This window comes from Stegodyphus dumicola, chromosome 12 (genome assembly GCF_044657685.1).
Source record: "Stegodyphus dumicola isolate Sdum_Otavi_A_Nest chromosome 12, ASM4465768v1".
Lineage (NCBI taxonomy): Eukaryota > Metazoa > Arthropoda > Arachnida > Araneae > Eresidae > Stegodyphus > Stegodyphus dumicola.
In genome coordinates this window covers 27,631,830-27,645,340 of record NC_140779.1, presented here as the reverse complement: position 1 = coordinate 27,645,340, position 13,511 = coordinate 27,631,830, and positions in this window count along the sequence as shown.

Here is a 13,511-nt window from a genome sequence, read left to right as displayed (position 1 = left end):
AGACAGGGTTGGCTTTTCCTTTTCCACCGTAATTTACGGTAAACTATCTTTTCTGTTTGTATTTTTTATCCTTGATAGCTTATCTCAATATATTTTATGCGTTTAGTTAAAGTAAAAATACGTTCAGTCTCCTAATCTATTGTTGAAGGTATGCGTGGTTCATTTTTGTTTACTATTACAACTTCGATAAATCGAGAAGAGCAGATGAATAAAGCATAATTAAAGTTCTTACCTTAATAAAGCATAATCCAAGCTGCGGATGTAGGGAATACGATCATTATTAGCATACTCAAAATAACATACTTATTAGTTATTAGAAGAAAAAAATATCTCTCGATGATTACAAGCGTTGTTTACCGTCCATTGCATAACGCGAGAATGAGTCATACAAGGAGAGAATGTTTCTCCTTCTATTTGGATCAAGTGCAATTACAGTTAGCTGGGGTGAGGAGGAAATTAATGTCGAAGTGTACAGCTTCATCGCTGTCGTTATGAATTGCTCCACACCAAATTCATGGTACAATCTTCGAAGCGAGGTACAGAACAGTGATATGAACAATATCTGCATAGTAAACCTAGGTCGAAATCCATTTATTGAGTCATAAATAGGGGGTGTCTCACTTCAATTGAAACAAGATGTTTACAAGAACAGTTCCAACTTCCGACCACCAACAGCGGTAGATGATCGACAACATCGGTGGTCATAATTGTGTACACTGACAAAGATACCAGGGACGTCACTCAAACACGCCACAGCTACTGATATTCGAGCAACGGGTTCTTGAGCTGAGTCAACTCTAGTTGCATATACAAGACTATTCCGATGTCGCAAAAAGTAATCTTAGCTCGAACAACAGTGGGAACCGGGTGGCCAAGGGACTGGTCTGCTACGGCCAATTCATAGCCCCCACAACTGACATTCAAGTAATTGCGAACATCAGGTCCAAAGTGTCCGGTTGCACCACAGTACTGAAATTACATTCGCTTACCAATGATGATCGAATCATACTGGGAGATTTCTGGTAACACCTGTTCCAGAAAAAAAGATACCTTCACTGTTTGTGTCGCTGCGGCAGTAGGTATGGCCCAGTTAAAACTCTTGCACGATACCTGACCGCAGAATTCACACTGATTTTTTGATACGATACATTTGGTCGCATAACATTCCCTTTCTCAGTTGCCTACAGATGTGAACTGTGCACATCAAATACACCCTGGAGGTAAATGTCGCATCATCTGTAATCAGCATAGTTTTCGTGAATACCGGCTCTATTGCAAATTGCACCAAAAGCCACTGGTAGAATTTCAGGCCCAGAGGTTAGTCTCACCGATTCAAGAATTGTATTCACCGTAAATGGAAGGGGTGTAAGTGATTTTCGTTTAACACTCCTCGAATGTTCCGCTTGCTCAAACCTGAGATTTGTGCAACTGCTCTTGTACTTGTTTCGCTTGTATAAGTCAAATATCGTCTTTCAAATCTTGTATTAATATAGTTCGTTCTCAAATAGAATCCTGTCTGATAAGGAGCACAAACTAATTTGACAATGTAAACGAGAAAAAATTCTGTGATGCTGCTTTTTCTCTATCGAGAATTTGCGCGTATGACAGTCGTTGCGCAGGTCTGGCATTACCGTGCATGTAACCCATATCTGGTCTTTCCACATACGTAGTCTCTCATTATTCAAGAGAGTGCAATCGCGAGTAGTGACGTTCCATACCAAAATGCACACCTACTAAACTGTAAAGCAACTGGACATATTTGTGCAAATTAGTAATATGCGAATAATTTTCGTGACGTAGTTTAAAGATGATATTTCCTATATGTGCTGTTCGTTTTAGGAAACAATTCATGCGAGATTTTGTCTGATCTCGTTTGCATTTTGCAGTTTTTTATTGTAAACGCACTTAAATTTTTATTTATGACTAAATAAATGAATTGCGACCCGAGGTTCCAATGTGAATATTATTCACATATTTGTTCTCTTTCATCCCTGAAGAATTTTAGGATAAATTTCGAATTACCATTTCTACATCACAGCGCTTCAAAAATTTTAAGTTAATAAAACAATTATACATCTAACCTGAAGTACTCAGATATCAGAAATATATGAAAATTTTACATAGGTGTGGATGATTAATAACAATATTAAACGAAGAGGAAAAATGTTTGACAATTTGGAATATTAATTCAGAAGTCTTTGCAGCTGAAGATGATGGTTCGGTAAAACCATCGAAACTAGTCCTGTGAAAATTTTGTAAATATAACGCTGATTTTTGTTGTTTGACTTCTGAATTAGAATTTATTCGGCGTGTTATTGTGTCTTAATTTGGAATATGTTTATGATATCTTAATAATCAAAAATTATTGTCAATTATCTACTTATGATAAGCTGCCGAGATGTTTTAAAGACTGGTCCTTATACTCCTGTATACTCAAATCCGCAATGCCATGATATGTCACAAATTTGCAAGTATTTAACCGAGGTTGTAATATTTTAGCTGAACTAGAGTTCTCCTTGAGCTAGAATACTGATTAACTTTGTAGGGACAATTCGCTGAGATCTAGTTTATGTTACAAGCTCCAAGAGAGGCTAATTCATCCTTTCATTCCAGCCGAAAATGTATAAATAGATGGATGCAAATGTGCAATAAACCTCAAATTGGGATTTAATTTAAAATAGAAAATATAAATGTAATTAATATGAAACAAAATTAATCAGGCGAAACTAGACACAATCAACTCCCGGAATTGGCTCTTATTAAAGAATAACCTGCGTATACTGTTAATAACATGCGTATACTATTAATAACCTGCGTATACTGTTAATAACCTGCGTATACTGTTAATAACCTGCGTATACCAATACAGCCGTTATTCACAAAACTTGCGTATACTGTATTAAGTACGTAATTTATACTTCTTCAGATTTCTTTTTAAAAAGAAGAGTTTCTTCACAATGTACATAAAATATTAAAATCGATAACTGCTGCATATTTGTTTATTTTAGGTGCAATGGGAGTTGGTGCTCACTCAGGAGGTTCAGGTACGTAGTACTCAAAGCAAATTTTGTTCAATGGTTATATTGCAGTGTCAGAAATTTATTATAATATGTATGTTAAGGACAAATGAACTTTCAGTCTTTATTTTCCTGTAAGAATTTCGAAATTATGCATAAAATAAATCTGGAAATATATTCGCGCATATTATATTAAATATTTACTACACTTAATTATGATGCAGTAACCATTCTGCATGATATGTAGTATTAATATTAGGTTTTCGAAACAGAACTCTTATACTAAAGTTAACGATTGCGGGAAATTATGCATTTATGTGAAAGACGTGTAAGAAAAATTCAGTTTTATATATCGTTGCGTGCATTCATTCTCTTATAGGATTGAATGCACACAGAACTGATAATAGCTTGATAAGCTATATTTTAAAAAATCCCCTTTACAGTTCTTAAATTTTCTGAAAAACTATTCGTACAGCTATTCACAGTATAACAAAGTAATATTAGTTGCTACACATGAAACTACTAAAGACGTTAAACAGAGCTTAGTACAAAGCGCATGTGGAGAGCGATTCTAACATGCAGTTATCTCAATGCTTGGTACCATGATGAACGAACTAAAATAACAATTTAGAAACTAATGTTTTCTCTCATCTTATATACTTTTATACCAGTCGCCGAGAAGTCGCTAATGCTTTCTACCTCTCGAAATTCATTAGTCCGGGTCCGGTTACAGCTAATAAAATTATCATATACAGATATTCAATTACAATATCCATTTCGGTTATACAGGGTAAGGACCAAAATATTGACAAATGGTCACCATTTTTGGAGACATTTGCCCATTTCCCGTCACATTTAATGACAAAAATTAGTCGGCAAAACAGTCGTCAGTTTCGCAATATCTCAGCAAGATAGCGCGATAGCTATTTACTGAATGTTAAATAGACTTGTCCCTGTATTCTTAATTTTCCAGAAAAACATCATTCCTCTCATGCGTTTCATGTTTATTTTCATGCTGGAAAATACAAACATTCCACTTAAATTTTCCTAAACCTAACTATCTATGTACACAATTCATAGCGATAAGACTCATACTTGTATTTTCAGTACAACTGCACCGGCTATTATCATAATATCAATGCTCGTTTTCTCATATATTCAGCAAAATTAAAATATTTATGTAAGCTCACGTCTAAAACTATTACTTTCAGACATTGAATAAGATTTAAATACGATCAATAATATTAATCGGATGTTTCCGGTGCTAATACATTTTTTCTTTCGGAATATATTTCACAAAACACTATTTGGGGTAGATATCTTTCAATTTTTAATGAATTTTTACTAATCTATCCCGAATGGCTCCAAATTCATGGTACAAAATTCGAAGCGAGGTAGAGAACTGAGACACGTACAATATCTACTTAGTAAACTTAGATCGAAATTCATTTATTGAGTCAGAAATACGGGGTATCTCACTTCAAATGAAACAAGATGTTTACAAGAGCAGTTCAAAATACCGACAACAGCGATGCTTGCTTGACAACATCGGAGTACACATTTGTGTACACTGCCATGTTTGCTGTGCTACGAATCAAAAAACACATCTGACGTTAGAAGCTCAGATATCAGAAATATGAAAACATTAGATAGGTAGAGTTTACGTTTAATAATGTTAAATATGGAACATGTTTTTGAGAAGTTGAAACGTTTTCTTGCAATCTTAATAATCAAAGCAAAAATTATTGTAAAATATCTGCTTATGATAAGTTGGCTAAGCATTGTAAACACTGGTAGGGTTTACCTATGTACTGAGAAAAGCAATCCCAGGATATGTCACAAATTTCCCATGTATATAACCAGAAATAATATTGTAGTGTTACGAAATATACAGGTGCGGTGAGATAGCTTCCCCCGCAAAGCAGTTTTAGGGTTGCCATAAAATGGCAAAGGAAGGCAAAATTGCCACATTTGGCGATAAATCGCCCATTTGGCGACAAAATTGGCGAAATACCATGGACGGATTTAGAACTTTCTGGAACGAATTCTTACCGGTTTAGTCCAGAATGTACTCAAACACAAGCCGAAAGCTATATAAACGCTCCGGGTCCGCAGTCTCTCTGTGTGTGCCTCGCATAGAGTGCGAAATAGTTAGTATCGAGTTGGTGTTTCGTCTAGCGAGTCAATTCTTGCGGAGTCTATCGAGTTGACGGCCGGGCAGCGAGTGCCGAATGGGTTGTCGAGGTCACCGAAGGAGTCTCTAAGTGTTTCGCGATTAGTGCATCGTCGAGAGAGCGGGTAGACTGAGCAGAAGAGTCGAGAGCCGTGCTCTGTGTGTCGTCGAGTGCATGGCGAGTTGTAGCGTGGAGAGTCTCGAGAGTAGGTGGAGTTCCGAGAACGACCGAGCAGAGTCAGGAGCTGTACTCTGGTGCTTTGCAGTGAAGCTGTCTCCACCGTGATAACCTCATAACCTGAAGGCTGTGCCGCTGATCGTGTCAGCGTGTTTATAGTAGTTCATCGACAACTGTTAAACTTGTTTTGGAGCTGTCCTGACATTACTGGACAATAAAGTGTGTTTCGATACTTCAAGTAGTGTCGTCGTTTTTCACTCCAAATCCACACGAACCCCTTACGAACGTGAAGGAAGAAAATAAATTAACAACTGTTGTCAGAAAAGAAAAACGCAACAACTGGTGTCAGAAGTGGCATTTGCGAGTGAATGCCAGTGACCCACCTGCAGAAGAAAGCCATGGCGGAAGAAGCGAAGACTTTGATGGAACTTTTAGCCGAGTTAAAAGCCGGAGAGGAGGAGATAAAGGCTGAAATCAAAGCCAGATTGGAAGAGATGAATGCCAGACTGGAAGAGAAGAAAGGCCGACGAGAAGAGATAAATGGCGGCCAAGAAAATGTGCGAGAGCAACTGCAACAGCTGAAAGTGATGCTTATAGAAGAAATTGGAGGCATAAAAGACGATGTGGAAATGAGTGAAGTGGCATCTGAAGATACAAAGGATGAGGAAATGAAGGGAGTAGCTATCGAACTGCCTGAGAAAGATCAAGAGATGCAGGATGAAATGTCTAACGAGATTAAAGACAGAGATCGAAAAGATGAAGAAATGAAAGACGGGAAAGTAATTTTTGATTCTCATGTGTCTGAAAGAAAGGTAGAAGAAAGTGAAAATGCAACTGTGAATATCGTAGAAAGTGATAATGAAGTTACAAAGTCGCAGTTAGCAAGTGTTGAACCATCTGAAAATTCATGTGACGCTGATGTGTAAAAAGCTTATGTACAGCTTACGCAGAGTGTTCCAGTATTGCAAGAAAATTCACCCACTTCGCAAACTATATGTGCGTCTCATAGTGTAGCTTGTGCAGAAAAGGACTTGATTCTAAATTCGGATATTTCTGCTTGTGAAGAATCGGGTTCAGTTCGCGACTCTAATGCAAACATCGGAACTGGTTTTCAGGAAATAGAGGAAAATGAGCATGTACCAATTGCTGAAAATACCGAGGTGAACTGTACGCATGCTGCATATGAATTACAGAGTGTTGAACAAACTGTTTCAGATCTTCCTGTGGTTGAAAAGTCAGAAAGGACTGATTCTTCATACTGTGATATGCAAAACATAAATATATCTGAGAACTGCAGTGGGAAAGTGTTTGATCCGGGTATATTTTAATGAAAAGATTGAGACTGAAATTCATTCAGAACTTTAATTTGTATAATTTAAAATTATGCTATATTAAATTTGTCTATATAATTTAAAATTGTGCTACATTTAATTTGTCTATATAACATGAACATAGAGTAAATATTAGTTTCTTTTATAATTGAAATGTGCTTAATTTGTGTATATATACCTTGCATATAGTGTAAATGTTTGCTTCTATAGTTATGTTATTTGTTTGTTTTATAACGTCTTGTTTGCATCGAATTTGACTTCTGACCAAGGGTTGTACTACCCGGGACGTGCAGTCCTTGGGAGGAGGCAGTGTTACGAAATGTACAGGCGGTTGAGATAGATTTCCCGCAAAGCACTTTTAGGGATGCCATAAGATGGCAGCAAGGGAGGGCAGAGTTGCCGCATTTGGTGAGAAATCGCCGATTTGGCGACAAAATTGGCGATATACCATGGACAGATGGAGAACCTTCTGGAACGAATTCTTACCGGTTTATCCCAGAATGTTCTCGAACGTCAGTCGAAAGCTATATAAACCCTGCCGGTCCGCAGTCATACGAAATAACTGCTGTTCGAGATATTATAAATTGTAATTAAAATGATTTGTGCAAAGGTATCTGATAATTCAATCTGAATTACCCTGGGCAGGCGGCGAGGACGCCCTTTTGCTTACAGCCCCACGGGGTTTTCCCCTTCTCCTTGCTTAATTGCTTAAAGTAAAGTGCAATGAAGGAAACCACTGGCGGTACATTTCTTAATAGCCACCGCTAGCTCAATAAATAAAGGTGATTTAAATAATAAAATGTTAATTCACACGTCAAAGTTCTCTTTGTACTCAGCATTTCTTACGTAGATCTTTCCATCATTTTTAAGCTCGCGTTTCAAAAAAAAAAAAAAAAAAAAAAAAAAAAAAAACATACGTTTAAGTCCTTGCGGCAGTAGGTTTTAACTCTTAAACTCTAAATTTAAACTCTTGGGCGACACCTGAACGCAGATTCACTCTGATTTTTGATAAGATACATGTGGTCGTATAACATTTCGATTCTCAATTGCCTACAGATGAGAATTGTGCACATGAAATACACCCTGGCAAGTAAATGTCGCATCATCTGTAATCAGCACAGAAAGTTTTCAGACCTTCACAAATAATAATTCCCCATTCCGTTTTACGTACCTCAGGGTCAGAGGATGCTACTACAACTGCAATAGAAAATATTATGGACGCCGTATTCCTAAAGGACGATGCAGAAGGTGATACAACAGCGCAAAGATCGAGAAGAGAAAATACCCAACCTCCTCACACACAAGATGACGCTCCCTTCACTGAATTCGAAATTAATAATATTATTAAAATTCTGCCAAAGAAAAAAGCTCCAGGTCCAGACGGGATAGATAACGTAATAATAAATATAATAAACAAACACTTCCCTTCTCTTATCCCGGTACTAAGAAACAAATGCCTAGCATATGGTATTTTTCCCTCCTGCTTCAAGATAGAACAGGTAATTCTGTTCAACAAGAAAGTTCAAGATGCGTCCAATCCGAGCTCATATAGACCAATAAACCTTCTCCCAGCGCTGGGAAAAGTTTTTGAAAGAGCCCTTGCGAATCGCCTCAGGCACCATTTGAGAAAATTAAATAGCATCAGTAACTTGCAATTTGGATTCACACACAACAGAAGCAAAATACATGCATTCAATGAAGTGATAATCCAAATTTCTAACAACAAAGCCCAAAATCTGCATTCCGCTCTACTATGCCTAGACCTCAAAAAGGCCTTCGACTCACTCTGTTGGCCTGAGGTATTAGGCGCACTTAAAGAAATCAAATGCCCGAAGAACCTATTTAAAAGTATTCCAGAACTATTTTTCCAACAGAAAAAGCATAATAATAACCAACAGCAGAACCATCGAGAGAAACCAAAAAAGAGTTTGTCCGCAAGGCTCTTGTCTTAGCGCTGATTTCTGGAATTTAGCATTTAACAGAATAGTACAACATCAATGGCCAGACCACACAAAGTGCATTGCATTTGCTGATGATGCAGGTTTTGTAATTAGTGGAAGCTCTAGACAAGTACTGGAGGCCAATGTTAATATCACTCTGGAAAAATTCAACGAACTTTGCAAGCACCAAAAACTAATATTATCACAGGAAAAAAAGCTCAAGTCATGATATTTCATAAGCCTTCTCAAAAAATAACCATATTACCGAAATTCCACATTGACAACAACAAAATCAAAATAGTCAAATCCTTAAGATATCTTGGGATTACAGTAGATAATAACCTTAACTTCATTGAGCACCTACAGCAAATTAAGAAGAAAACCTCCAGTATAGCTAATAACCTGAAAAGAATGCAAGGTGTCGGATGGGGCTTAAACCCCCAGATATAAAAGCTTTTGTATAACACTATTATAGAAAAGTTAGCACTGTATGGTGCAGCGATATGGGCGTCACCAATGACGGTGAGAAAACAAAAGCAACTCCAATCCATCTAAAGGCCCTTTCTTTTAAATTATTCGCCGGCTTACAGAACAACCTCAAATGCTGCACTGTTTCAGCTCACCAGCAGCATCCCCCTCTTCTTAGTTGCAGAGCAGGAACATACAAAGGCTTCATTCAGTTCTTCAACTAAGAAAAGACTGCAAAATTAAAAATGAGATAGTAGCTGCGAGCTCCTACACCTCACCGATCCATCCATATGAAAGACACCCAGCTAGACGAAATAATATCACACTATGCATAAGGCAGAATAAATACCAAGCATTATTTCCGAAGATATACACTGATGGTTCTAGCATAAACAACGGAAAAGGATGTGCTTTAAAAATATATATTAGTGACTATGGCACAAAAGACTTCAAGTTCCAACTTGACAAAGAGAATAGCGTTTTTTGGTTGGAAATGTTCGCGATTTTGCAGGCAATCAAATAAGCACACATCATCATTTTCCAAGGACTTACATCTATACAGAGTGTCTCTCGCCACAGCATGCACTCGCGAACACAAATAATAGATCACCATTAGCTCAGGAAATTCTTATAAAGTCCTCCAATGCCCAAGGCCGAAAATTCTTTATAATCTGGATCAAGGCCCATGTTGGTCATAAAGGAAACGAAGAGGCTGACATATTAGCCAAAGAGGCAGCACAGGGAATGAATGCAAAGAAAATAAGCATTCCTTGGCTACCTTCTCACCTCAAACTAAAACTACTGATCGGAATTGAAGACTTATGGCAACAATGGTGGGACACTGCAAATACAGGCAGAAGAGTTTACAACCTCTTCCCCAAAGTTGACTCTCCGCCAATCCCTCTCTCCAGACATATCACGTGGTTTATCACGGGGAACGGTCCCTTTCCCAAGTACCTCTATGCAAGAAATCTTTCTTCATCAGACTCCTGTGCATGTTGTGAAAAGGGTCACCTCGAACATTATGTATTTTCCTGCCCGTTTACAGATTCCCTTCATCTAAAGAAGCCAAATTCAGAAGAGGATTTATTCCCATTTCTAAGATATGCAGCTAAAAACAAGCACTTGAGGAATAAAATTATGAAGGTTATTGACCAATTAAATGCAGATATAATGTAAGCGGCGTACCTTTATAGGTGTTGGTGTAGGTGTTGGTGTATTTAATTATGGCAAAGCACACGAGGGCTATCTGCCTAAAGGGAGGGATGCCTTTCGTGGAGGACTTTCTAAGGGAAACTGGCTCGTATACACGTTACACATGGGGAAAACCACGAAAACGCCCATGCAGCCAGCCCGTTCGCGGGATTCGAACCTCAGACCGAACTACCAGTGTTCAGCGTCTTTACCGCTCGGCCACTGGTGGGCTCCGTACCTTTATAGGAAAGAAATAAGCACTGTAATTCATATGAAGCACAAAATAGGTCCCTCACAAGTAGGGTAAGGGGCTCCTATCTGTTTACTTCAGGTAAATAATATATGGCCCCTACATTTCTATAAAACATAAGGTCAGATTACTTGATAAGTGAACACATATAATAAATAACCAGCATTCGGTTGGTAAAGTATCAACAATGTAATGTATCATAGTATGTAATTCATGTAAACTAATTATTGTAAAATCACACGTAATTACATACAATGAACTGACAAAAATAAGTTGGCAATGTATCAGCAAATGTATTCAGATATATCTAAAAGTACGTAGTACGCATAAGTATGCAGATGAAGCTATTTTTTCTTGTTTTGTTTTCAGACTTATTTATTTATGTCTTTTTTATTATTTTATATTCTTTTCTTTTTTTGAAAGCTGTTTGAAAAAATATTATGTAAACAAGTCATGATTGCAGGCATGATCTATATACTAGAAATAAGTTGCTTCTAGCCATCTCAATTTATAATGTCATGATCAATTTTTACATGCAAATAACAATGTACTGCTAGACAATAATGTAATTTCTGAAAATTAATTAACAGAAAAACATACGTTGCAGTACATAATGAATCGTCAAAATTGAGCTGTTAAAGTTTAAGCCCAACTTTACAATAGTACTTAAATGTAAGCTTTGTAAACAATTTTATAGTTCTTAATTAATTCTGATAGTAAACAGATCATGTTTACAAAAATGATTTGTAACGTGGGAACATCCCGCCTGTTTCTAATGCAATATATAATGTCCTGAAACATGTTGCCTGTATCCACTACAATACATAACATCTTCAAAATATGCACCTGCACAACTATGTATTTCGCAATGTATATCATGCAATTTAATCCCTTTTACTTGAGCTAATTTAACGCTGAAAGGTTAGGAGTACCTTTGATGCCGCCGCCGGTGGCAGTACTTATAGTGCTCACTAAAGTCACAATTTCCATCACGACTCGAGGAATGATCCTAGAATGTTGTTAGTTTTTATTTAGTGTGTGGGGCTAATACCTGCTTACTTAGGGTAAATATAAGGTGGCCCCCTCACTTCTACATAACATAACATAACATAACTAAAATGCACATCTACTAACCTGTAAAGCAACTGTACATATTTGTGCAAATTAGTAACATGCAAATAACTTTCGTGACGTAGTTTAAAGAAGATAATTTTTATATGTGCTGTTTTCTTATGAAACAATTGATGCGAGATGCTGTGTGATCTCATTTGCATTTTGCAGTTTTTTATTGTAAATGCACATAAATTTTTATTTATGAATGAATAAATGGATTGCGACCCGAGGTTCCAATGATAAAATTATTCACATCTTTGTTCTGTATCATCCCTGAAAGTTTGTAATTTAAATTTCGAATTACCATTTCTACATCACGGTGCTTCGAAAATTTTAAATTAATAAAACAATTATATACCTAATCTGAAATACTTACATATCAGAAATATGAAAATTTTACATAACTTTTATATGTTTTATAACAATATTGAACAAAGAGGAGGAATGCTTGTCAACTTGAAACATGTTCAAGCTATCTTAATAAGCAAAAATTGTTGCCAATTATCTACTTATGATAAGCTGCCGAGACGATTTAAAGACTGGTCCAGATATTCCTATATCCGCAATGCCATGATATTTCACAAATTTTTAAGTATTTAACCGAGGTTGTAATATTTTAGCAAAACTAGAGTTCCTCGTAACCTGGAATACTTATTACACTTGTAGCGAAAATTCGCTGTAATCTTCTGGTTTCTGTTAGAAGTCCAAAAGAAGACTAATTATTCTTTCATTTCCAGCCGAAAGTTATAAATAGATCGTTCCTGTGGAACGTACAGTAAACCTCAATTTGGGCTTCAATTTAAAATAGAAAATATAAATGTAATTAATACTAAACAAAATTAATCAGGCGAAGCTGGATACAATCTACTCGGAGAGTTGGCTCGTATTGAAGAATAACCGGCGTACACTGTTAGGAACGTATTAAGTACGTAATTTATATTTCTTCAGATCAGAGGATTTCGTGTTTTTGAAAAGCAAAATTTCATCAAAATATACCTAAAATATTAAAATCGATAACTTATGCATATTTGTTCATTTTAGGTGCAATGGGAGTTTCAGGTGCAGTGGGAGCTGGTGCTCAATCAGGAGGTTCGGGTATGTAGTACTCAAAGCAAATCTTGTTCAGTGCTTTCATTTCTTCTTCTAGTGTATGTAACAAGATTAAATAAAAGATAATATACCCTATTATTCCAACCAAAGATGAATAAATAGATTTTTAATCTGGGGCGTACAATAAATCTCTGTTTGGGCTTTAATTTAAAATAGAAAATATACATTTAATTAATTCTAAACACAATTAATCAGGCGAAGCTAGATACAATTAACTCGCAGAGTTGGCTCTTATTGAAGGGTAACTAGCGTATACTATTAGATACGTATTATGTACGTCAGTAAATTGAAAACTAATTTATACTTAAGACACAATAACACGCCGAATAAATACTAATTCAGAAGTCAAACAACAACAACAACTGCTGCATATTTGTTCATTTTAGGTGCTTCAGGTGCAATGGGATTTGGTGCGAAATCAGGAGGTTCAGGTATGTAGTACTCAAAGCACGTTTTGTTCAATGCCTTAATTACACTGTCAGAAATTGATTCTAATATGTATATTAAACACAAATGAACTTCTCAGTTTATTTTCCTGTAAGAACTTCCAAGTTATGCATAAAAGAAGTCTGGAAATATATTCGCTCAAATCTCCCATTAGAGAACAGGATTTTCTAGAGGCATTTCACATTCATAAAAATCTTTCTGTTCTAGTTAACGATCCTAATTCCGATCCAAAATTGTCTTCGGCCTTAAGAAATTTTGTTTTTGTTCTGGTTTCATCAACAGATGGCGCC